Consider the following 27808-nt stretch of genomic DNA (forward strand, 5'->3'; position numbering starts at 1 on the left):
CACCACTGCTTTAGGGAGTGTGGCGTGTCACTGCAGGTCAGTGGAGAGAAGAATTAGAGAAAAATGGAAGTTGCAGGGAGCTGATAGAGGACCCGAGCACTTTCTCACAAACATTGTTGGACTGAAGAGAGGACATGTGAAGGAGGTGATTTTTGACAAATTTCTATATGCCCCTGGGCCTCAGTATTTCTCTGTAAAATAAGAAGGTTGATAGAGATCATTTTGAGGCCCCTTCCAGTCTATGTCAAGAATTCTGAAAAGGAAAAAAGTAAGCTCTGCTTAAAAGGCATTTTCAAACTGGGGTGCTTTTGGATAAGAAAGTTTCCAAACTGAAGACATATTCAACAGGGTCTGGCTTAAGAGCCCTTTGAGTGTCAAAGTACCAGAACTGACATTTCATCATAGGTTATTTCCAACTCTCTCTACTGCACTCCAGTGTGACCCAGTGCTTCCGTAATTGTTGTCATTATTAAGTGTCAAGGCAAAACCATTACTAACTGTTTGTTTGCTTGTTTAAGGAGTTCTTGCTTGAAATCCCTTCCTTGTTTCTCACAGGATTGGGAACCTATTTCTCTCTTCTTTATCTCAGACCATTCCCTGTGAGAAAAGGAAAGAGTATCTTAATTCAATTGATTGCTTCAAAAAGTTATAAACTCTTCACCCCTGAAAGTATTCAAATAGAGGGTATGCAACATAATTGATCGACAAGATAACCTGGACATGTTTTCTTTGAACATATGTACCCTGATTTATTGATGTCACTCTAGTAAAATTAATAAAAATAAATAAATAAATAAATAAATACACCCCCCCAAAAGAAAGTATCCAAATAGAGACTGTCTGGCTATGTGTGAGGGACGCCACTGCGGGGTGTGTACACGGGCTGGGGAGGCAGACTGGGTGGCCCCTAGGATCCTTCCTACCTGCCCATTCTGGTCCTCAGCTCCCGCCTTCCAATCTCTGTGCTTCACTTCCCCTTCTAGAAGATGAAATTAGGGTGATCCTTATATGTGCTTTTCATACTTTTCAAATCAAAAGCATCCAGATCACATATAAGTGTGGATTCTTGGCTTTAATCCAGTGGCTTACACCTTTTTACACTTGGGGACTGGTGAAAATAGACCTATTGCAGGGACTGCTAAGGCAAAAATCACCCTGAGCATAAGCAAATTTGACTAAGATCATTGGATCTATAATCTTCATACCATATTAGGGTGTTTAACTCTTTCGTGGACTGACACAAAATTTCTGATGACCTATCTGCAGCCTGGCAGTATAAAAACACTGCTTTAATCCACTGTCTGCTCCCCCACCCCAAGCTTTGTGGAAGTGAGGAACATAAAAGGAAGGAGAATTTGAGAGAGAAAGTGACTGAGGTTGGGCAAGGGGAAGCGACTAAAAGGTAAAATTTGAAACATGGGTTTACCTGCACAGGTGGAACAGAAGTAGGTTTACAGTTGTTCACGTGGAAAATAATACAAGAATAAATTCTGTTTCGTGTACTCACAACTGTAAATCTACTTTTGCCCTGCCCTGCATGCCTTTCTACAGACTCTCAATGGCACACTTCCCTCTATTCATTCACACATCAAGATTGCGATGAAAAATGTGACAGTCCTTGCCCTCCATCTGCTTTTGGTTTAACAATAGGGATGAAACATCTGCTGAGCAATGTTTGTCTTGAAGACTGGCAGGGAAGCCAACAGTGTTTGCCAATGAGTCAACAACCCTTCACTGAATCCCCCCGCAAGGCTTTCAAATAAGTCACCCATTTAGGGGAAAAGAATAATATGATCGCCTCTAGGTATTTTCCACTCTAAGATTACTCAGATAGCTTTCGGCTATTTGACATGTTTTAAGGTTACTCTGGGATTTTCTGTCATCGATAAGGAAACGTAAGTCCCACTGGGAAATGTATTTAGAGCAGTGGTTCCCAGCACCAACCGTACATTAACTGTGCATCTAGGATGCTTTAACAAATGATGTCCAACCCCCACCCAGGAATAATTATGACCAATTTGTTCAGATTCTCCGGGGATGAGAATTAGACAAAACAATTACTTTTTTTTAAGTTCCTCAAATGATGCAAGATGCAGTTAAGATTGAGAGTCACAAAATAGTGATTTTCATTTTGGTCTCACCTTATGATTTTATTTCTATTCTCTAAGAATGGGTACCCTAGCACAGTACTTCCCAAACTTTAATATATTTACAAAACACCTGGAGATTGCCTGACCAATGGTGATGCAGTAGATAGAGCATCGACCTGGAATGCTGGGGTCCCTGGCTGAAAACCCTAAGGTCACCAGCTGGAGTGAAGGATCACCAACATGGCTTGAGCAAGGGGTCACTGGCTTGGCTTGAGTCCCACCCTCCCATTCTCCTCCCATCAAGGCACATGTGAGAAGTGATCAGTGAACAACTAAAGTGAAGCAACTACAAATTGATGCTTCTCATCTTTCTCTTACCCCCCCTTCTGTCCCTCTAAAATAAACAAAACAAAGCAAAGAAAACCCTCCCCCCCACAAATCAGCTGTGGATATTGTTATGAAGCAGGATCTGATTTAGGATGTCTGGGGTAGAAACTGAGATTTCAGATCAAATAGGCTTCTATATGAAGCCATGTTGTTGATGCATGAGACCTGTTTCCTATAGCAAGGCTATCAGGTGAGAGAAGAAACACCAGCTATGTCTACTCACATGGAACTTGCAGCTAAAATGGACAAACAAATCTGGGAAAGATTCAAGATCAAATGTTGCAAAGTAGTATGTGGCAAAATTGACATATGCCATAATGACCAGAATAGGCAGGTAATACACTGCCTGGAGAGTTAGGAAAGGCTTCTTGGGGAGATGGCCTTGGGACTTACTGGCTCCAATTTGTGCTCATACATATCAGGAGATGGGTTGGAGGGTAGTGTTTCCTAATGATTTTGCTCAAGTTGTAAACATGAGTCATGTTTCATGAGTAACAAACTGAAAACTGAGGAATTTACTAGAGTAATGAAATAACTGATCTATATTTCATATATATGTGTGTGTGTGTGTATATTTATGTATATATATTCACATTTGTTTATATATATATAAGCATTTGTGTGTGTGTGTTTGTGTTGAGTAAAATTAGGCTCAAATGGCTAATAATTCTCTGGCTTAAAAGAAATACTTTTGCTTCTATAAAAGGCATCAGAGTGCTCCTCATCTCACATTAATCCTCTAGTGTCTACAAGTGTCATTGGGACCTGGTTGACTCCATTCACACCATAGTTCACTAAATCAGCATCACAAGGGCCACATGACACCTCTCGGTAACAGTCAAGAAGTCAAGGGCCTTATTTCCCTACATCCAAATTTGTCCCTGACTCAGCCCCAGCTAACTACATGCTGGTGGCTAGAGTACCAAGGATCCATTCTGACAGCTCCCACCTACACCCCCACAACCCACTTCATGGTTTTTTGGGGTTTTTTTGTTTTTTACAGGGACAGAGAGCGAGACAGAGAGAGGGATAGATAGGGACAGACAAACAGGAACGGAGAGAGATGAGAAGCATCAATCATTAGTTTTTTGTTGCGACACCTTAGTTGTTCATTGACCGCTTTCTCATATGTGCCCTGACCGTGGGGCTACAGCAAACCAAGTAACCCCCTGCTCGAGCCAGTGATCCTGGGTCCAAGCTGGTGAGCCTTGCTCAAACCAGATGAACCTGCACTCAAGCTGGCGACCCCCAAGGTCTCGAACCTGGGTCCCCTGCATCCCAGTCTGATGCTCTAGCCACTGTGCCACCGCCTGGTCAGGCTTCATGGGGTTTTTATTAGCAACTCTGCTTGTAGCCCAGTGCCAGGCTTCATGCCCACAAGAGGATTGCAGGCAGCAGAAAACTAAGGCACCGAAGTGTGGGTGGCATAGGTGGGGTCACCATGCCGGGAGGAAGACAAAGGGAAGGACAAAGGTGCTGATCAGAAGCTTGTGCCTCCAGGCAGGCCCACCCCACAGTAGGAGGAGAGTGTCAGATTAGTCAGACATGCTCTCTGTCTGGGCTGCCTTCCCCCTTTCCAAGGTGTCCCCGCACCCCTCATTCCAGGTACAGTGAGAAAACAGTCTGATGTCAGACTAGGGGCAGCTGAGTACTTTTTCCTCAATAAAGAAGAAAAAGCAGCATGTTTCTAAAGGTAAAAAGAAAGTTCTAAGGAGGCACAAAAGAACATAGAAAGTTGACTAGTTTCCAGTAGGCCCTGATCACCTGTAGTGACAATGACAGGTGAGCCAATGAGCAAAGCTGTGAGCTGGAAAACAGCTGGCTAGTTGGCAGGCTGTGCACCAGTACTGAGACCGACACCTAATTTTTCCTTTCAGGCTTATTTGCTCTCAGCCTGTTCCACAAAACATTGTAAACTGCAATGATAATGACACAAGTGACTATTCATATTCTATATGCTGTCTATCAGGTATATGTGAAAACATAGCATTACTTCAGTTTATCCTCAAAATAAGGCAGACCCATTTTACACTTGGCAAACTGAGGCTCATAGAAGTTAAATAAGTGGCCCAATGTAACATAAACAGGCTGTGAGTCAGGCAATCTCAATCCAGAGCCTGCGTTCTTTGTTATTCTTTGAAACTGCTGCTAAAGGTCAAAGACAGGGGTCCCCAAACTGCGGCCCCCTGAGGCCATTTATCCTGCCCCTGCCGCACTTCCAGAAGGGGCACCTCTTTCATTGGTGGTCAATGAAAGGAGCACATTGACCATCTCATTAGCCAAAAGCAGGCCCATAGTTCCCATTGAAATACTGGTCAGTTTCTTGATTTAAATTTACTTGTTTTTTATTTTAAATATTGTATTTGTTCCCGTTTTGTTTTTTTACTTTAAAATAAGATATGTGCAGTGTGCATAGGGATTTGTTCATAGTTTTTTTTATAGTCCGGCCCTCCAACGGTCTGAGGGACAGTGAACTGGCCCCCTGTGTAAAAAGTTTGGGGACCCCTGGTCAAAGATATGTATCGTGTTAACGAAGAACTTTATTTTCATTCTTTAAAAAGTTGAAGTAAGTATTCTATGGGATATGTCCTACTGCTCCTGTGGCTTTGTATTATTAAGGTGTCTGTGCCCACAAAAACTGAACCCTGATGTCACGGAGCTGTCCCAGGGACTGCTCTCTTTAGGCCCATCGAGTCTTTGGAGTCTTAAGTTCTCTGAATCTCCTTCAGTGCTCCTTCTATGCACCCCAAAGAGCAGCTGCAGTTGTCTTGCTTGCATTTGACTGTGTGCTTCAAAGAAACTTGTCAGGTCGAGTGTGCCCCAGCCGCCCACAAAATAGAGGAAATTCTGAGCACCTCCGGGCATGAGTCAACCACACCATGTTCAGGAATTGCTGTCTCTGCCCACGGAATCACCCACTCTTTTCTGTTTGGGCCCGAAATAGATACCTCCTTCAGTGGCTTCACTGCTTTCTGTACTCTCAGCAATAAAAAACAAGGGCAGGGACAGGTGGGTGCCTCTAAGGCAGGGGTCAAGAACCTATGGCTCGCGAGCCAGATGTGGCTCTTTTGATGGCTACATCAGGCTCGCAAACAAATCTTTAATAAAAAAATAATGTTAAAAATATAAAACATTCTTATGTATTACAATCCATTCATTTCCTATCACTCATGTTTATGGTTGCGGGTGGCTGGAGCCAATCACAGCTGTCCTCTGGGACAACACCAGATTTTTATTGGATAATGCATAACATACAAGGGTCATTGTAAGGTCAGGAAATAAACTTCCCTCCTTTTAATCAAGTAGTCAGCTAGCTAATTGCAGAAACACTTTTGACGAAGAAGATGGCTAAAAGAAAAACAGATGAGGAATATTGTACTTTTTAGCAGGAATGGACAGAGGAATTCACCTTTGTGGAGAGAGCAGGTTCTTCAGTGTGTCTAATATGCAATGGTAAAATTACATCAATGAAACGGTCAAATATAAAGCGGCACTTTGACACATGCTATACTACATTTGCATCGAAATATCCAGCGGGGGACAGCAGGAAGAAAGCATGTCGAGAGCTACTGTGCAGAGTGCAAGCTAGTCAGCAGCAACTCCGTGTTTGGACCCAACAAGGTGACTGGAATTCAGCTAGCTTTGCTGGTGCTTTAGCAATTGTGAGAAATGAAAAGCCATTCACAGATGGGGAGTATGCCAAAACATTCATGCTTGATGTTGCCAATGAACTTTTTGACGACTTTTTGGATAAAGACAAGATAATCAAATGAATGAAAGACATGCCTCTGTCGGCAAGAACTGTTCACAATCGTACCATCATGATGGCAAATCAAATTGAGGCAACACAAGTGAAGGACATAAATGCAGCACCCATTCTTTTCTCTCGCTTTGGATGAGTCAACAGATGTAAGCCATTTATCCCAGTTCAGCGTGATTGCAAGGTATGCTGTCGGTGACACACTACGTGAGGAAAGTCTTGCTCTTTTACCTATGAAAGAGACAACAAGAGGGGAGGATTTATTCAAGTCTTTCACTGAGTTCACTAAAGAAAAAAATCTACTGATGGATAAACTTATTTCGGTGTGTACTGATGGTGCTCCGTGCATGGTGGGGAAAAACAGAAGATTCGTAGTGCTTTTCCGTGAACATGAAAAGAGACCCATCCTAGTTTTCACTGCATCCTACATCAGAAGGCGCTTTATGCTCAGATGTGTGGCGAGCAGCTTGGTGAGGTGATGTCGCTGGTCATTGGGGTGGTCAACTTTATTGTTGCCCGAGCTTGAAATGATCGCCAGTTTAAAACACTGCTGGATCAAGTTGGGAATAATTATCCTGGTCTGCTTCTGCACAGCAATGTGCGTTGGTTGTCGAGGGAAGGTGCTCAGATGTTTTGTGGCTTGTCTGAGTGAAATCCAAACTTTTCTTGAAATGAAAAACGTCAAGCATCCTGAGTTAGCTAACACTGAGTGGCTCCTGAAGTTCTACTATCTCATGGACATGACTGAACATCTGAACCAGCTCAATGTGAAAATGCAAGGCATTGGAAATACAGTCTTATCCCTTCAACAAACAGTGTTTGCATTTGAAAACAAGCTGGAGCTCTTCATCGCAGACATTGAAACAGGTCGTTTACTACATTTTGAAAAACTGGGAGAGTTTAAAGATGCATGCACAGTAAGTGAGCCTGCTCAACATCTTGATCTCCAGCAGCTAGCGGGCTTCACATCTAATCTTTTGCAGTCATTCAAAGAGTGCTTTGGAGAATTTCGTGAGTGCACTTGTCTTTTTAAGTTCATCACCCATCCACACGAGTGTGCAGTGGACAGCACCGACCTGGGTTACATCTCCGGTGTCTCCGTCAGAGATTTTGAGCTACAAGCTGCTGACCCGAAGGCCTCAGACATGTGGGTGAATAAGTTCAAGTCACTGAATGAAGATTTGGAAAGACTTGCATGACAGCAAGCAGAGTTGGCGAGCAAACACAAGTGAGGAGAAATGAAAAAACTTCAACCCGCGGACCAGCTGATTGTCAAAACTTGGAATGCGCTTCCCGTCACATACCACACACTGCGGCATGTGAGTATTGCTGTATTGACAATGTTTGGCTCTATGTATGCATGTGAGCAGTCTTTCTCACATCTAAAGAATGTTAAGACCAACCTACGATCACGTTTAATGGATGGAAGTCTCAATGCCTGCATGAAGCTTAACCTCACCACATATCAACCAGACTACAAAGCCATCAACAAAACCATGCAGCACCAGAAGTCACAGTAATGGTAAGAAGTACTTTATTCATCATTGGTTAGCAACAGCATAACAACGTTATTAAAAAGAATTCAGAGACTTATTGTACTTTAAAAGTGTTGGTCTTACATAAAATGCACACATGTACTTGTATTTAATGTTAAACATATTGTATTGGTCTCACAGAATTACATTTTAAAATATGTGGCGTTCATGGCTTTCTCATCCAAAAAGGTTCCCGACCCCTGCTTTAAGGCAACATGGAGTTTTCTCTGCTGTGAAGGTTCTCAGAGTGAACATGTTGCTGCCAAGGTAGAGTCAACAGTTAGAATGGGTGGGGCAGGTGGGAGAGGGAAGCCATAGTGTGGCTGGGGACAAGCTTGCTATGTCTGGACTTCCAGTTATTTGTCCATTTCTTTGTTTATTCATCCATTCAGCAAGTATGTATTGAACAACTAATATGTACCAGATGCAGGGTAAGAGATGGATGTAACCTAGTCTTTGGTCCTCAGGAGCTTACCAGGCAGCAGAGGAGAAATGCACTGTACAGATCATTACAACACAGGCTCTAAGGTAAAGTGTAAGGAAAGAGTGATGGAACACGCAGATAGATGTTCATTTTTAGTGCAAGTCCCAACATCTTAAGTTGATAACAGCCTTATGTTTACACTAACATTTGGGACAAAAAGGAAGCTGAGAGCATTGTTTGGTCCTTATTAATGAAAAAAATGATTAAAATCAAACACCACTAATTTTGAATTTGGAACACTATAGACAGAGGATGTACAGAGCTTTCTTTTGCTCAAGAAATTCCTTTATAGGAAAATGGGAACATTTTGGGTAGTAGTATTTATAGTCCTTTAAAATCAAACAGTTTGATTTCTCCCCAAAGCCCCGAAGTGTTTTAGATGTCCCATTCATTGATGATGCTTGACCAACTGCTGCCTTCCCAGCTGTGTGTGAACATTCCCTCACCCTAATCATCCAGAAAGGACATTCCTCTTCAAAGAAACTTAATCAGTTCGATTTGTGTTATTATGCACTTAAAAGCATTTCTTTTTAAAATAAAGCAGTTTTTGTTTTGTCTTGTTTTGTTTTTTAAGTGAGAGGAGGAAAGACAGTGATACAGATTCCTGCATGTGCCCCAACCAGGATCCAACCAGCAACCCCTGTCTGGGGCCAATGCTCAGATGATCCAAGCTATATACAGCGCCTGAGTCCAACACTCAAACCAATTGAGCCACTGGCTGCGAGAAGGGAAGAGAGAGAGAGAAGGGGGAGAGGGAGGAGAAGAGAAACAGATGGTAGCTTCTCTTGTGTGCCCTGTCCAGGGATCAAACCTGGATGTCCATATGCCAGGCTGACGCTCTAACCACTGAGCAAACAGGCAAAGCCAAAAGAAAGTTTTTTATATTTCATGTAATGAGCCCTTTGGAGCAAATTGGCTCATCTCCTCATCGAAAGATCAGTTATTATGATACCAAGGAAAAGGCAAAAATATCATTTCTAAGAGTTTTGCTTGAAGTCCCCCAAACATAAGCTGACGTCAGCCTCTTCCTGTCTCAGAGCTCTGTGAGTTTCCCGGGAGTTTTGGAGGGTGATGACTCTACCCGGGGTTGCATATCTCACATCTTACCTGGCTGTGGCCAGGGCTGTCTCGGCTTCCCCTACTGTTGAAACCAGGCGAAGTCTTCAAACCCAGCTGTGTGGTATTTGTTTCCGGTCCCTGTGGTAGTGACACCTCTGTTTAGAGCCTGATTTAGAATAAAAGGACCTTTGTAAAAAGAAAACTTCTGATTTTAAGTGGAAAGCAAAACAAACAAGTAGAAAAAAAAACATCTGAAAATAAAAGGACAGTTTCCTTCGACATTCTGCTAATACCCAAAAGAGCCAGAGACTATAAAGGGTTAGCATTTCAATTCTCAGTCTTAAATCATTTTGTCATTTATTTCACTCTTGGCTTTCACTGCATTTTGCTTATTGGGCTATGACTTTCACTTTCCCTTTCCCAGGGGTTCTTGACTTTCGCTCCTCTGGTCTGAGGTTGCCATAGGCTGGTGCAGGAGGAACTTGAGTCAGAGTGGGCCAGACCACCTAAGCATCCTGCCTTCCTCCTCCTATGTGATGGTAATTGCAGCTCCAGAGCCTTTCTGTGGACTAGCCAGGCACTGAGGTGCACACTCCGCATCTATTACCTCATGAAATCCTCATAACAACCCTATGAGATGTGTGCCATTATTATCATTCTCGTTTTACAGATGAGGAAACTGAGGTTGTGAGGCCCAAGAAAGCAGTGGAACTAGGCTTTCTGTACCATCCTTGTACAAGGAAAGCAAGCTACAGGTGTTGTTACTTCCCATGGCTTCTTATGCAAATTAATCTCCCTTGAAAACAAATCTAAACTACATGATGACTTTTCACTGAACAAACAGCCCAAATCACTTGCTGCTGCCTATGGGACACATCTCCTCTGCCTGGAAACTAATAATTCTTACCTGGATGTCTACATATCCTCTGCACAGAGGGCACCCCAGCTCCATGAGCCCCAGCCAGCTGCTCTCCTCCTATTCTGCAAACGCAACTCCTTCACCTGTGACATCAAACCTTGACCCCTAGGGCAGTGGTCGGCAAACTCATTAGTCAACAGAGTCAAATATCAACAGTACAACGATTGAAATTTCTTTTGAGAGCCAAATTTTTCAAACTTAAACTCTATAGGTAGGTACATTGTTATTAACTTAATTAGGTTACTCCTAAGCTGGCCTTTGCTAAAAACTCAAGGGGCCAAAGAGCTGCATGCATGTGGCTCATGAGCCGAGGTTTGCCGACCACTGCCCTAGGGCATCCTTACTTTCCCCCTTGCTGAAATAATCTTTCACATCTCAGCTGTCTATTTAGAATTCAGCCCAAATGGAAAACATCTTGGGAGAGCAGAAAAGGCTCATGAATTAGGAAATCCACAGGTTTGAATTCAGATCCCAGCTTGAACTTGCAAGACTACTTTCCTTTAAAGCAGGGGTCCCCAAACTACGGCCCGCGGGCCACATGCGGCCCCCTGAGGCCATTTATCCGGCCCCTGCGGCACTTCTGGAAGGGTACCTCTTTCATTGGTGGTCAGTGAGAGGAGCATAGTTCCCATTGAAATATTGGTCAGTTTGTTGATTTAAATTTACTTGTTCTTTATTTTAAATATTGTATTTGTTCCTGTTTTGTTTTTTTACTTTAAAATAAGATATGTGCAGTGTGCATAGGAATTTGTTCATAGTTTTTTTTATAGTCTGGCCCTCCAATGGTCTGAGAGACAGTGAACTGGCCCCCTGTGTAAAAAGTTTGGGGACCCTTGCTTTAAAGCAATGGTTGAGCACCATTTTCTGCAGGCACTAGCATGGTGGCGGGATCTGATGGATACAGTGTGATAGGCACTGCCTAAAGAAAGGGTGGGTAGTTTGGGAGTGCAAAGGAATGCCATGAAACCAAGGCTGAGAAGGGTCTAGAGCAGTGGTAGTCAACCTGGTCCCTACCGCCCACTAGTGGGCGTTCCAGCTTTCATGGTGGGCGGTAGTAAGTTGTTTTATAAAGATTTATTCTGCCAAACTTAGCAAAAATCCGACATAAAGTACTTGGTAAGTAATTATTATTATATGCTTTAACTTGCTGTAACTTTGCTTTATAAATTTTATAAAGTAAAGTTACTTCCCTACTTTATAAATCACCATTACTGTGGAACCGGTGGGCAGTTAGAAAATTTTACTACTAACAGAGATACAAAAGTGGGTGGTAGATATAAAATGGTTGATTACCCCTGGTCTAGAGGCTTCTTAGGGAAAAACTACAGTGAGGGAGGCCTGCAGGACACACAGGAGTCAAAGAGGAAGGAACGAAGTCTTGAGGGCAACATGAGATCAAAGACTAAAGGCATGGTGAGTTCCAAGAGCTGCACATAGTTCTACCAGGCCAGAGCATTCGGGTGCACGCACAGGGGGAGACTTCTGAGGCTGGGTGTGAACTATTCAATATATCCCGAAGCCTTGCCAAGTACAAGGGTGCGGACTATTAAGCTGAGAGAAACAGTACCACAGATCTCTTAGGCAAGGGAAGGACATGATCTGGACTTTAAAGAATTGGCACTGGCTTCATTGCAAATGATTAGTGGCAGAGGGGAGGGGGGCAGGGAGTGGCAGACCCCAAAGGTGCCAAGTTAGGCTGTTAGCTTAGGTGAAAGTGGGTGGTAGGCAGGTTCCTTAAACATCCCTGGGCTTCAATTACTGTGGATATAGAATAGGAATACCACCCTCTTACACTGGATGAATATAACAATGTAAAACAACCTGCTTGACATAACCAGGATGTCGAAGATGTTCAATAAACATCACGTGCTGGACTTCTAATCAGCATAGCCAAACATGCAGTGTACTTCCACTTGGATATCTCACAGGCTTATCAAACTCAATACATCCAGAATTGTTCCCCCAGCCCTATTCTTTCTCTCCTATTTCCTATTTCAATGACAGCACCATCATATACCTAACTGCCCTGGAAACCTGGTCAAACTCCTTGTTTCTGTCTTTTCACTGGTCCCATGTACTCAGTCAAGCCTCAATCCCTGGAGATTCCAGCCCTTACAATCTCTGAACATTAGCAACCTGTCTCCATGATCTCTCTCATCGCTGCCCCCTCTCCCCCTGCCGTGAAGGTCTATGATAGCATTCCCACCATGCAGAACAGATGCAGGACACGGGCAGTGGGAGGTCAGTGGCTACAGTGACCACAGAAACAGATGTGGCCACAACACAAAAGAAGAAAAGGTATGAACATGTACTGCTGTTAGGCTTCCAGGCCCAAACGCTGCCTTTGCCACCAACTGGCTGTGTGACTCTGGGAAGGTCTATGGGTGCCTCACTTTCATCATCTATAAAATGCAGATGATAAGAACCACTCATCTAATAATTAATTCATTATTCAATGATTCTTATTTATACTTATATTAGTTATACTGTAGTATTTTATATAATATATCATATATTTATATTATAATAACATAATTGTGTTATTTATCATTAATATTTATAACAGCTTACTTCATAGGTGACTGAGAGGATTAGAGGAATCAATACGTGTAAAGTGCCTAGAATAGTTCCTGGCATGCAGTAACTCTGAGATACCTTGGACAAAGTGTGCCCTCTTATGCAATGAAGTAGATTGAGAGAGGGGGTTCTTAAGCCCTCTTTCAGTCCTGACATTCTATGGCTTAATAAATATTTGCCCTATAGTGGAGTGAAAAATAACATCTCTTCAACATCATGCTGACTACCTCATTTGACCTCCCGTGGCTGTGGCAAGCTCCCCTACTTGTCTGGGGTCCATTCATAAGCAGGACTGAAGCTATTGGTTTAACAGCAAGGAAGGAAATATATCTAGTTCACACATTAATTATCACATCCTTGATGTGTTCTCTTTGTTACTTTTTAGCAAGAAACAATTCCCAGCGAATCATGGTAAAAGATCTTAGGTTCCTATGTCCTTAGAAAATGCAGCCACCTTGGATTTAAATTCTTTTTTTTTATTTAATTTTTTTATTTATTTATTCATTTTTTAGAAAGGAAAGAGAGAGAAGGGGGGGAGGAGCAGGAAGCATCAACTCCCATATGTGCCTTGACCGGGCAAGCCCAGGGTTTCGAACTGGTGACCTCAGCATTTCCAGGTCGATGCTTTATATCCACTGCGCCACCACAGGTCAGGCAAGGATTTAAATTCTATAAAAGCCCAATATTAAAGCCCATTGCAGGATCACTGCCTGTGTCACACTAACTCTGAAGTGTTGTAGAGAACGGCGCCCGCTTACTGAAAAGATCAGAACCCATGGTTTCGTGTACTAACTGAGAACATATGTAAAGTGGGGATGGATTGAGAAAGGACTCCCAATACTTTATAGGGAGTGCTGGGGAACATGAAGGCTGTTTCCTTCAGAACTGGCTGAGGGAGGGTGGCCCACTCTGAGTCTACAGACTGAACTTGACAAAAAACCTTTAAGTTAAGTTGGCTTTTCTGAGTCTGGTCCCTGGAGAACTAGAGAGGATTTTTTATATCAGTTTAGACAATCTTAACAATACCTCCTCCCTACCTTGTGTTGCCCACCCCATCATCCCACTGGAAGTCTGAAGTCAGGGGTCCAACATTGTGTGTGTGGGGGGGTGTCTGGTGAAGATCTGCCTCAGGGTCAGAGACAGCCACTTTCTCACTGTGTCCCCACATGGCAGACAGCAGAGAGAAGAAGCCGGCTCTCTTGGGACCCTTAGGAGGGCATGAATCCCATTCATGAGGCTTTATCCTCATGACCTCATCTTGTCCTAAAGGCCCCACCTTCTAATACCATTATATTGGACAGTAGGGATTTGACTTACAAAATTGGAGGGCTGGGTGATAGTACAAACATTCAGTCTAAACAGTACATACACTTGTGTCTTATTTACAACTGAGTGCAATTCTTCAGAGCGGGAGTATCTCAGAGTGAGGGGTCCAAGCATCACTTCTGGGAGATGGGTGTGGAGGTGGCAAGGAGGGGTGGGTGATGGCAACATTTGATCTAGGGTCATCCCATGTTTTGTACATGTGGATTTGGTGTGCTGGACACAGTTATGGCCTGTGACAACATGGCTGGCCCTTGCCTCCCACCCAGACTGGGCTATGGTTCTGAGGAGAAGCACTTTGTTGCTGAAGTCTCCATTGCTTCACATGCCTTTTCTCTTTTGTCCTTCTTTTCTTTGTTTCCCTCTGGTCTTACATATCTATCTGGCATCATACTTATCTATCTGGTATTCTTTAAAATCTGAGGGGAAAGTCTATAGCCATCCAGTTGAAAATATCCTTAGCTCTGTGGTCTAATTTTGCAGTAAATTCTCCTTGCAGGAGACTGTCGGTGAGATTCACCCATGTAACATATTTCTACTAAAAATATTATTCTGTCCCAAGAAATCGGTTTCAAAGATTTGAAAGAAAACTGCTGTTAGAGTTCAGAGAAAGAACAAAAGTGTATTTCTACCCCCTTGTTTTTCTTATCTGATAACCCTTTAATTTTCATCAGTTGACATTCTGTGGTGAACTTGTGGTTAACCCTTTCACGTAAGGAAGCTTGTTATCAACTGAGAAGCCTAACAGAGACATAAAATAACCAGTTCCAATATTTCACTTGCAGCAGCCTCTGAGATCCCCAAACATGACAATTTCAATTTAGAGACAACTGCTGGGAGGAATATTTTTGGTTGCCTGTCTTCTTTTTTCCTTCTAAGGTAAAGAGAAAATAACTGGATTCCCACTCCCACTCCCCTGTAATTCTTGGTAACAAGTGTTGAGTAAGGCACAAGTTGTTTTCCAGAAGGGTCTTACCCTGTGAGTCACTCATTTTTAGTGGAAACTCTGACTATTTGATCCGCTAAGCCCAGACAGGCCTCAGGAACTGTGGGGTCAGATATCATAGAGATGATTGATACTAATTACCGCAGAATGTGCCCAATTGCACAAGATCTCCTCCTTCTGGGCACACAGCCTCCCCTCTCATTTCCCCAGGGAACCAGGCACCTTTTTTTGATGACAGTAACTTCCCTTGACCCTGTTGCCCCAGGACCCAGCCCTGCGACACCAAACTTAGATTGTGCAACATTTCCCTCGGCATTTGTCCTTGCTGAACAAAAAGATTTGTTTGAATGAATGAATGAACAGTATTACCTCTGCCAATATTCCCAACCATTTGTTCAGTGCCTACTGCTGCTGGTGTTGATGAAATAGTTTAAATAAATAATAGGTGATGTGAATAACCAATAACAACCAAAAGGAACTAGAAGTATTCAAATGAAGCCATGACGGCCTGGTTGGCAGTGATCAGGAAATTGACCATATTTTAATAGAATTAAAATTCATTACAAACCATTCATGTGAATATAGGTGTGATAAAGAAAACTGATATAGAGTTCTCATAAATAGTTCTTAGAAGATGAATTCAAAAGAAACTCCATTTCCTTGCTCTGACACAATCAAGCTTTAAGTAATGAACATTTTAAATAATTTTTCCAACTCATAAAGTAATACTACATATTTTATTTTGTCCTAAAACCAGCACTGCTTGAGGGGTTAAAAAGGCACCAAATAGGATTTATGGGGCATTTTATGGATTTCAAGATCCTTTTGCTTTCATTATTTCCACTGATATGTTTCTGTCATTCATAATCTTGCAATTCACACTCCAGCAAAACATTCTACTTATAGTTCCCTGAACACACCATTCCTTCTGCCAGGTGACCTATTCTGCTGAAACTGCCAGGGAACCCCTATTCATCCTTCAAACATGGTACAGTCAAGAGCAACCTTTCTCCTTGTCTGGCTCACAGACATGGGCAGGATTCCCCGTCAAGGGGGCACCATGTCAGAAGACCCATGGCCAAAGGCAATGACTTGGGGTGCCTAAAATGCTCCTATGGTCATATGCTGGTTAATGATTCTGAGGAATCTGCCATCTGCTCTTTGATTGGCAAGCTCAATCGCCAAAGTAAAGTAACAAAGTGCAGTCAATCTCTTCCAACAAAAACTTAGTCCGTGTTAGACAAACCCACTTCCTGGATCAAAAGAAAAGGAAAGGAGGCTTGTTTTTATAACCAGAGATGAATCACACAGGTGGAAAACACATGAAACTTCATCTCTAGGCCATGTATTATGCTACTAGTACAGTCAGTTCTGTGCTTTTGGATGCTTGATTTGATAACATTTTAAAGACATTGGAGGGATGGAAAAATGGAAGGCAGAGAGAAAATAATAAGATGCTATTGTTATGGCAGGTGAGCAGTTAGGAGGTGGTGAAAGTTGAGATGAGAGGAGATGTGAACAAGAGTATTGTGCAGGTGAAAATGACTCTTGGGAATGATATAATATGGGGGTAAAGGAGAGGTGGAATTTAAAAAGGATGCAGAAAGGTCAAGCTTGGGAGACCCACATGATAGAAATATGAGGGTCATTAAGAGAAACAAGTCCAAGAAGAGGATCAGAGGATTATTTGTGTATTTGTTTTTAACATTTAACTTTAAGATAATTGTAGATCCATATGCAGTAGTAAATAATAACAGAGATCCAATATAGTCTTCATTCAGTTTTCCCTACAACTATAGCATAATATGACAATCCAGAAATTGACATTGATACAATCTATCAATCAATTCAGATTGTACCAACTTTATATAAACTCAATAATGTGTGTGTATATTTAGTTCTATGCAACTTTATCATGTGTGTGGATTCACATGACCACCACCCCAGTTAAGATACACAATGGTCCCCATCATAAGGATCCCTCCTGCTACCCCATTGTAGCCACAGCCACCCACTTCCTTCCTTCCTAATCCCTGACAACCACTAAAATATTCTCCATTTCCATAATTTGTCATTTTAAGAATGCTATACAGGTACAGATGGAGTTATATAATATGTAACCTTTGAAATTGGCTTTTTTCACTCAACTTAATTCCCCTGAGATCTATCTTTCTCAGTGATGGGATTCAAATAATTTAACAACTGGTTCTCTGCCCTAATGACTGTTTTAGGTATAAAAAAAGATACACCAAAAGGTAGTTTATTGTTTCATGCATTTAATACTAAAATAAGAACAATAAAAGAGGTATATAAAACTAGATTATATGAAAGAGTTTTAAAATATTAATGAAAAATATTGAAAAATACCTGACAAAAAATAATAAATCTTTTAAGATATTTTCCTATTGCATAACACAAAGCTGAAACAAATGACAGCCTGTCACCCCCAGTTGTGTGGCACTTTTTCACTTTAAGTTATATATTTGTTTATTGAAGTAAAAAATGCGAGGGAATTAAAATGTAGTGTTTCATCAAAGGTATAATGAGTTTTATGAAATGAATAAATAAATATTATAAGCATGGTTCCATCAAATCTTTCCCATCTACGGATGGAATGAACATCACTATAGATGCTTAGAATATGCTGTTGCGCAGATGAACATTAAAAAACAGTAAGGAATGTAAACTTGTGATTTCCCAGGTGCCCGCCTTAGAGAGAACCCTGATTACAAGTGCCATTTTAACAACTGGTTTACCAAACTCAACCAAAAAATTAACTATCAGTTCTGCCGATCCAGTGTGAATGGGCTGAATCCCACCACTGATCTTTCTGCATTTAATTCCACTGCGAGCCTGACCTGTGGTGGTTCAGTGGGTAAAGCATTGACCTGAAATGCTCAGGTTGCTGGTTTGAAACCCAGGCTTGCTGGTCAAGGCACATACAAGAAGCAACAACTATGAGCTGATGCTTCCTTCTCCTTCTCCACCACTTTTCTCTCACTTTCCTCTCTCTCTAAAATCAATAAATACACTCTTAAAAAAGAAAAAGTAATCTACTAAGAGCCATCTTTCTGCATTCCTTAGCTGGAATTATCTTGTAAAAGAGGGTTTTCTCCCCTTCCTTTCCCACCCCATGATTTTTTAGTATCACTATGGATTGCTATCTTTCAAAATTATTTTATTACTTTCATCATTGATTTTTTTGGGTTTACTAGATACTTATAATTTACAGAGATAATTTTATTTCTTTTATTTCCAAATTTATGCCTCTACATTATTTTATCTGATCGCATTGGCTAAAACCTCAATGGCAATGTTAAGTAGAAGAAATAGTATATTTACCTAAGAACAAAGTTATGAACAAAGTTGCAGTCCCGAAGGATAGCTGAGTGGAAAGGCAGAAGGGCACAGAATATGTCCAGACTAGAGCTCACGGCTAGACATACAGATCCGAGAGAGATAGCATGGCAGCATTGCTAATAGCATGGGCTCAGAAGCCTTGACAAGACTCCCAGCCCCAGTATGGTGGGTCCTCTAGCTGTGTGACCTCGCTAGAGATTACCTCAGGCAATTTATCAAACCTCCTGGTACTCCAATGTCTCATTTGAAATATGGCAGAAATAATTATAATACACTGCTCACAAAAACTAGGGGATCAGGGAATTTCACTCTTGCACAAAGCCAATGACATCACCCTCTGAGCTTTTATGGTTTCCTAAAGTCAATACAAATCTTCTGTACACACTTCTGTCCTCTTCAGCCTTTTTTCTTTCTTACACATTTACGTTTGCTACTTGAAAGGATTTCCTGAAAGAAAACGTAAAAAAATTTAAAAGGCAGAAAAGAGGGCAACAATAGTAGGCTTTCCTGTGATTCTTGTCCCACCACCTCTCTCTGAACTTCAATTTCCTGCTATGTGAAGTTAGGACGACAATATCTACCTTTCAGGGGTGTAGGGAACTTAAAGGCGATCTAGACAAAGTAGCGGCACACAGGTAGGGCTCAGATATCATAGTTACTATTACATAAATGTCCCCAATTGAAGGACCTGAACTTTTTGACTTCTTTAAAGATAGTGATCTGAATTAAACCACAACATTTCACAAACACTTTCCAGTGACCCAGATAGTTTAGAGATAGCTCTACTTCTCAGATAGAGAGAACTTGCCACAGCTGGGTAAAAAGCACACTCATTCCCTGAAGATTATGATTGTACATGATAAGAAAGTACTGAACTGGGAATCAGGGTTGCCACAACTCAAGGAATGACACACAGCCTCAGTTTCCTCATCCACAAAATATGGAGGTTGACCCAAATGATCTGGGTTTCTCCCAGATCTCAAAGTTATATTCAACATGTACTATGGTATTTTGCACCAGAAACACTTCGTTTCTGCTGGTTGGGTTTCCTAAGAAAGTTGGATATTATCTTTCACATTAGGTATATTGTGGTTCTTCTTAGATCTAGCATAGAAGATGAATGGCTTTAGGTCAAAAACCAGATCATTTCTTTATCAGATGCCACAAGCTCTTGGTGTACTTCTATATTCCTTGTATAAAGCTTAGTAAATCATCATCTAGAAGTTTCTATGCTTAATGAGTTTTTCTGATGTTCATCCCACATGTGTGGAGATATAGATGGAGAAGAGGAAAGGCACAAAGATGAAGCCATTTACTCAGTTTTGGGAAGAGTGCTGGCTGGGCTCTGAGTAAACACAACTTGACCTTGATTCACCCTCAGAGCAAAGAAACATCTCAGACTCTGTCCACATCCTTTTGAAGCCCCTTCCTTTTGTTTATCTTTCATGTTGCTCATATGGGCCACAGGGCCAGATGAGTTCTTTCTCATTTTAAACAACATCAGACAAAAATATACCACCTAGCCCACAACCATTTTTCACCCACCCATCTTTCCTCCAGCCAATTAAATTTTCACTGCGCCCTTGTAGATACTGAGGATAGTGTCTGGGAACAAAATGCTGTGTAAGCAGGTTGCATAGCACCTGAGGGCCCCTGCTCACTGTCTCCTGGGGAGACAGAGACAGCTTAGGAAGAGGGCAGCTAGAGAGGGAGGCTGCACAACCATTGCTACTCTGAGGGTGTGGTTGTAGCACCAGCAGCACGTGGAAGCTCTTCAAACATTGTCTTAGCCTCCACACTCACTTATTGAATCCAAATGAGTATTTAAGAAGCCCCCCTCCCCACAAAGGGACTTGTGTGCATATTAAAGTTTGAGAAGCACAGCTGTAAAGAAACTTCGGCATAAGTCCTACTGGTTGGAGAGAATCCAAATTAGAGATCACTCTTCCAAATCAAATAATCTCCAAGTATTGATATTTCTAGTTAACTCAAGGGACACAAAAATATCTCAGCACAAAACTCATTTTAGATTTACTCCTTTAAAAAAAAAGATAAAAACAATATAAAGGGGTAGCTTTATATAGAGGGAACTGGCAAACAAATTAAAGGGGTGTCAGGATTCGACATCTAATTAAGAACCCCTGGATCTCTTGCCACTATTCTTCTTACTGTGTGATGTGGCAACTTACAGGTAGAAAAGAGAGTACTTCATTTCACCACATTTTTCATATTTTATTTGAGACTCAAGCAATAGAAGCTGCACATTTGTTTCTCTGGGGATAATAATGGTGGTTCTAAGGCCAGTGGCTGATGCCGTGGCCATGCAGGTTCACACTGCATTCAGGCAGATGGTAAAGGAACAGTGGAGCAAGAAAATGGGAGGGCCATCCCGTTTATTCAAGTCTCCTAGTGGCAGATGAGCAAACAGGCTGGGAAGACGGCTTCCCTTTCTCTCTCCGGACTTCCTTAGACTCACAGACCCCACCAGCCTCAGCACTCCCCAGCCAAACAGGCCAGGCAGAAATCTCAGGGCTCCCATGCCCCTCAGCATGCCATCTTTCTCTAGACTCCCCAGCAAAACAGGCTGGAGGGGGGGGGCAACCCTTCTCCAGCAAATAATAGCAAACAATGGCCCCTCTCAAGCAGGAAGGCAATTCACAATTTGCAATCTGCCGCCCTGAGGGCAAGCACTCACAGCCTTTTACAGACCACACACACGTGGTGCTGCCCTGCACCAATGCAAAATACATGTGAGCAAACCTAAACACACTTGTTTACTCAACAGGGGTTGATGACATGTTCTAATACTTGAAAGGTGAGAGCAGATGCCTGGGAGTCCAAAAAGCTGGTTTGAATCCCTAAATCTATTGCTGTCTATCCTACAAATGCCTAATCTTTCCTGACTTAGCTAGGGCATGGCGAATGAGATGGAGAAGTTGAATATCCAGCAACCCAATGGAAGGAAAGCAGAAAATAAAATAACAGTGAAAAGAGAGGAGGGTCTGAAGTCCCTTATGCTCACTCACCTTTCTCCCCAAACCTGTTTGGTGACACAAGCCAGAGGAAGGTGGCTATCAGTTATTTTACTAGACTCACCGAAGAAGCCAGAAGCACCCATGAAGTGTTATACTTCAGGTGAGTAAGAGGCAACAAATCCATAATGTGGTAAGACATGCCCGTGACAGTGTTTCAGAGACAGTGATGAAAGTGGGATGTGAGAAGGGAGTGGAGCACGAGCCTGTGTCTTTCAAATTTATTCATAGAGGCCTGACCAGGTGGTGGTGCAGTGGATAGAGCAAACAATGGCCCCTAGGACACAGAGGACCCAGGTTTGAAACCCCTAAGTCATTGGCTTGAGTAAGGGGTCACTCGATCTGCTGTAGTCAAGGCACATATGAGAAAGCAATGAATGAACAACTAAGGTGCTGCAACAAAGAATTGATGCTTCTCATCTCTCTCCCTTCCTGTCTGTCTGTTCCTATCTGTCCCTCTCACTGTCCCTCTCTCTGTCTCTGTCACTAAATAAATAAATAAAAATTTACTCATAGAGAAACCAGGGACTGAGTGAGTCAGGACACTATCTGCTGCCACAGGAGGCACAGATGCTGGACCCGCTGCCACTCTGGACGATTGGGGGGATCTGGTGTACCAGGCAAAGCGGGCCCAGCAGGCTGAGTTATACAAGGAAATGGTGGAATCAGTGATGGAAGTAGCAGGGATGGATGTGGAGTTGACAGTTGAGGAAAGAAACCACCTACCTGTTACGTATAAAAATGTGGTTGCAGCTAGAAGAGCTTCCTGGAGAATAACCAGCAGCATTGAACAAAGAAAACAAGGGAGGAAAAGATAAACTAAAGATGATTTGGGAATATCGGCCAATGGTTGTGACAGATCCAAAGTTAATCTGTTGTGATATTCTGGATGTACTGGACAAACACCTCATTCCAGTAGCTAACACTGGCAAGTCCAGGGTTTTCCATTAGAAAATGAAACAAGACTACCACAGGTGTCTGACTGAATTTGCCACAAGGAATGACAGGAAGGAGGCTGCAGAGAAGAGCTTAGTGGATTATAAGGATATTGCGATGACACAACTTCCGCCAACGCATCCCATTCGCTTAGGTCTTACTCTCAATTGTTCCACATTCTATGAAAATCTTAATTCTCCTGACCATGCCTGTAGGTTGGCAAAAGCAGCTTCTGAGGATCCAATTGCAGAACTGGATACACTTAGTGAAGAAAGTTATAGGGACTCTACACTTATGCAGTTGTTAGGTGATAATCTGACACTAGAGACCTCAGACATGCAGGGTGATGGTGAAGCAAATAAAGAAGTGCTGCAGGCCCTGGCCGGTTGGCTCAGTGGTAGAGTGTCAGCTTGGTGTGCAGGAGTCCCGGGTTCGATTCCCGGCCAGGGCACACAGGAGAAGCGCCCATCTGCTTCTCCACCCCTCCCCCTCTCTTTCCTCTCTGTCTCTCTCTTCCCCTCCCGCAGCCAAGGCTCCATTGGAGCAGTTTGCCCGGGCGCTGAGGAAGGCTCTGTGGCCTCTGCCTCAGGCACTAGAATGGCTCTGATTGCGGCAGAGAGACGCTCCAAGATGGGCAGAGCATCGCCCCCTGGTGGGTGTGCCGGGTGGATCCCAGTCAGGCGCATGCAGGAGTCTGTCTGACTGCCTCCCCGTTTCCAACTTCAGAAAAGGAAAAAAAAAAAAAAAAGAAGTGCTGCAGGGTGTGGAAGATGAAAATCAGTGAGACATAAAAGCCAACAAGAGAAACATCTCTGACCACCCTTCTCCTTCCCATCCCACATCTTGGAAACTTCCCCACTGTCACTGAGAACTACCAAAGCTGACTTTGACATTTGGCCTCAGAATTTAGGTTCCTGCCCAGTTGGTTTTTTTCTTTCTCTTCTTTTTTAATGGTTTTCAAAAGTTCTTAAAGGCAAGAGTGAATTTCTGTGGATTTTACTGGTCCCAGCTTTTAGGTTCTTTTCGACACTAACAGGACTGCATAGAGGCTTTTTCAGCATTACTGTATTGTCTTCTGCCAGATGCGTCAAGTCACCATAAGAAATGGAAGATACAGGTGAAAGCCATTAAACTTTTAGGTGAAGCAAGCACCTAAGGGAGACGTTAATCACACCATAGAGGAATGTGTGGTATCATTTTTTCCTTTTTCTAATTGCTTAAGTTGAATTTTATACCAATATTTAAAATTAACTGAGTGTTACCTTGAGGTGGTTAAAGGTTGTATGGGGAGTTCGTTATAATGGCTTCGCTGTAAAAAGTGTTTCAAACTGCTGAAATGTTGCTGAAAAGCATGATGCTGGTAACAATTCAACAATCTGTGGCTGCGCATTCCTGCCTGCTTTTACTCTCCCTCTGAAGCAGGTGAACATTGAAGGCGGCATGCTGTTCTGCTCTTTTTTTTTTTTTTTTGTATCTTTCTGAAGCTGGAAACGGGGAGAGACAGTCAGACAGACTCCCGCATGCGCCTGACCGGGATCCACCCAGCACGCCCACCAGGGGGCGATGCTCTGCCCCTTCCCAGGGCGTCGCTTTGCTGTGACCAGAGTCACTCTAGCACCTGGGGCAGAGGCCAAGGAGCCATCCCCAGCACCCGGGCCATCTCTGCTCCAATGGAGCCTTGGCTGCGGGAGGGGAAGAGAGAGACAGAGAGGAAGGAGAGGGGGAGGGGTGGAGAAGCAGATGGGCGCTTCTCCTGTGTGCCCTGGCCGGGAATCGAACGGGGGACCTCTGCACGCCAGGCCGACGCTCTACCACTGAGCCAACCGGCCAGGGCCCTGTTCTGATCTTTGTTTCTTCTCCTTCCTCTCCCTCGGCCCCTCCTCTTTTACTCAACCTCTTTTGTTCAGGATGTGTAACTTCAAGCTAATTTGTACTGCTGGATATCTGACTGGAGCCACAGATACAGAATCTGTATTGTTCTTACTGAAACACAGCATGGAATTAAAAAAAACCCCATGAAATAAGATGTGAAACATTTTCAACATCAGAAGAGCTCAATTTAATGCTCTCTTAGTGGCTGGCAAAGCCCTAGGGATTTTCAGGCTTAGTAATAAGTGATAGTTGTCTCCTTTTCCCACTGCCCACATAAAAGGTATAAGAGCTGAAAGGTTAGGCCACATCAATGTACTCCTGTGCCTGTGGTAGAACTTCCCCACTGGGAGCCCCACTTTCCAAGTTTCAGGGTACTTACTTATCTCCATCTGCGAACGCCCAAGTTTTACTGCACTCCACGGGCAGTATTTTTTTAAAAAAAATTTAAGTATTTATCGACACCCATAGATCTTGGTTTACAATAATGTTAACTGAAGAGAGGATCTGGTGTTCTGCATAATCTGTCTTCAGGCCCTAGCACTGAGGATGTAATGATTAGATTAACTGCATATGACTTAAAGGGCTTCTTTGCACTGATGCAAAGAACTAACTAAAATTAGCATCACTTTTGTTTTCATTTTTACTTTAAAAATAATATAGCAGCATCTTGGTCCATATAGCAGATACATCTTCTGACTCTGCCTAACCTTATGTTACAAATATTTCCCAGGAAACATCATAGTCATTTTTAATATTTGCATAATTTTACAAAACCCCAATTTCTCTTATTTATCCATTTTTCTTTTGTAATGAACATAAATATATTATTTTTTATTTAAAAATTAGACTCAACGGGGTGACATTAGTCCACAGGAACACATAAGTTTTGGGTGTACATCTCCATGGCACGTGATCTATTATTTGCGTTGTGTGCCCATCACCCGATGTCAAAGTCAAACCACTCTCCAATCAGATATTTGCTCCTCTCTACCCCCTTACCCCTTAGCCCCTCCCTCTGGTAACCATCTCACTTTTGTCTATGTCTATGAATCTCAGTTTTATAGCCCACGTATGAGTGAAATCATATCGTTCTTAGATTTTTCTAACTTATTTCACTTAGCATAATATTCTCAAGGTCCATCCATATTGTAGCAAATGGCACTATGTCATCATTTCTAATGGCTGAGCAGTACATCATTGTATATATGTACCACACCTTTTTTATCCAATTCTCTATCAAGGGACACTTTGGTTGCTTCTATGATTTGGCCACTATGAATAATGCTGCAATGAACATAGGGATGCATATGTCTTTGTGAACAAGTGCTTTGAGTTTTTTGGGTAGATACCCAGTAGAGGGATTGCTGGATCATATGGTAACTCTATTCTTAATTTTCTGAGGAAACTTCATACTGTTTCCCATAGTGGCTATACCAGTTTACATTCCCACCAGCAGTGAGTGAGGGTTCTTTTTTCTCAAAACCCTCTCCAACATTTATTACCTGTCTTTTCAATAAGTCAATCTAACAAGTGTGGAATGGTATCTCATTGTAGTTTTAATTTGCATTTTTCTAATAGCTAGTGAAGATGAACAACTTTTCATAAATCTGTTTGCTGTTTGTATGTCTTCATGAGAGAGTTGTCTGTTCAGGTTCTCTCCCCATTTTTTAAATCTTATTTTTATTAATTTTAATGCAGTGACATTGATAAATCAGGGTACATATGTTCTGAGAAAACATCTCCAGATTATTTTGACCTTTGATTATGCTGCATACCCCTCACTCAAAGTCAAATCGTCCTCCGTCACCTTCTATCTGGTTTTCTTTGTGCCCCTACCCTCCCCCCATTCCCTCCCTCTCCTTCTTCGCCCCCTCCCCACCCCTCCACCCCACTACCTGTTACCATCACATTCTTGTCCATGTCTCTGATTCTCATTTTTATGTTCCATCTATGCATGGGTTCATATAGTTCTTAGTTTTTTTCTGATTTACTTATTTCACTCCGTATAATGTTATCAAGGTCCATCCATGTTATTGTAAATGATCCAATGTCATCATTTCTTATGGCTGGGTAGTATTCCATAGTATATATGTACCAAAGCTTTTTAATCCACTCATCCTCTGACGGACACTTGGACTGTTTCCATATCTTTGCTATTGTGAACAATGCTGCTATAAACATGGGGGTGCATTTCTCCTTCTGGAACCGTTCTATGGTGTCCTTGGGGTATATTCCTAAAAGTGGGATGGCTGGGTCAAAAGGCAGTTCAATTTTCAATTATTTGAGGAATCTCCATACTGTTTTCCACAGAGGCTGCACCAGTCTGCATTCCCACCAGCAATGCAGGAGGGTTCCCTTTTCTCCACATCCTCGCCAGCACTTATTCTGTGTTGTTTTGTTGATGAGCGCCATTCTAACAGGTGTGAGGTGATATCTCATTGTAGTTTTAATTTGCATTTCTCTAATGATTAATGATGTTGAGCATTTTTTTACATGCCTATTGGCCATCTGTATATCCTCTTTGGAGAAGTGTCTATTCATTTCTTTTGCCCATTTTTTGATTGGATTGTTTGTCTTTCTGTGTTGAGATTTACAAGTTCTTTATAAATTTTTGGTTATTAACCCCTTATCAGACGTACTGTCAAATATGTTTTCCCATTGTGTAGTTTGTCTTTTTATTCTATTCTTATTGTCTTTGGCTGTGCAAAAGCTTTTTAGTTTGATATAGTCCCATTTGTTTCAGTTGCCCATGGAGATAAATCAGCAAATATATCTCTGCAAGAGATGTTGGAGAGCTTACTGCCTATGTTTTCTTCTAAGATGCTTATGGTTTCACGGCTTACATTTAAGTCTTTTATCCATTTTGAGTTTATTTTTGTGAATGGTGTAAGTTGGTGGTCTAGTTTCATTTTTTTTGCAGGTTGCTGTCCAATTTTCCCAACACCATTTGTTGAAGAGGCTGTCTTTACTCCATTGTATGCCCTTACCTCCTTTGTCAAATATCAGTTGTCCATAGAGCTGTGGGTTTATTTCTGGGTTCTCGGTTCTGTTCCATTGATCTATGTGCCTGTTCTTATGCCAATACCAGGCTGTTTTGAGTACAATGGCCTTGTAGTATAACTTGATATCAGGAAGTGTAATATCTCCGCTTTATTCTTCTTTTTTAAGATTGCTGAGGCTATTCGTGTTCTCTTTTGGTTCCATATAAATTTTTGGAATATGTGATCTATATATTTAAGGTATGTCATTGGTGTTTTAATTGGTATTGCATTGAATTTATAAATTACTTTGGGTAATATAGACATTTTAATGATGTTTATTCTTCCTAACCATGAGCATGGTATATGCTTCCACTTGTTTGTATCTTCTTTGATTTCTTTTATCAATGTTTTATAATTTTCCGAGTACAAGTCTTTAGTCTCCTTGGTTAAATGTACTCCTAGGTACTTTATTTTTTTGGTTGTAATAGTGAAGGGGATTGTTTCCTTAATTTCTCTTTCTGACTGTTCACTGTTGGTGTATAAAAAT

General features: G+C 42.1%; 2 protein-coding genes and 1 pseudogene across 3 annotated transcripts in view; all 3 read left to right on the top strand.

Annotated features, from left to right (window-relative positions):
• Positions 1-27808, top strand: part of CREM (cAMP responsive element modulator) — a 514873-nt gene that overhangs the window by 41872 nt on the left and 445193 nt on the right. The window lies entirely within an intron of this gene.
• The window catches only part of LOC136406681 (interleukin-2 receptor subunit alpha-like), a 76192-nt gene that overhangs the window by 3847 nt on the left and 44537 nt on the right, over positions 1-27808 (top strand). The gene's annotated exons all lie outside the window — the stretch shown is intronic.
• On the top strand, positions 21557-23192 carry LOC136405602 (14-3-3 protein epsilon-like; annotated as a pseudogene).

The sequence above is a fragment of the Saccopteryx leptura genome, chromosome 5, assembly GCF_036850995.1.
Source record: "Saccopteryx leptura isolate mSacLep1 chromosome 5, mSacLep1_pri_phased_curated, whole genome shotgun sequence".
NCBI lineage: Eukaryota > Metazoa > Chordata > Mammalia > Chiroptera > Emballonuridae > Saccopteryx > Saccopteryx leptura.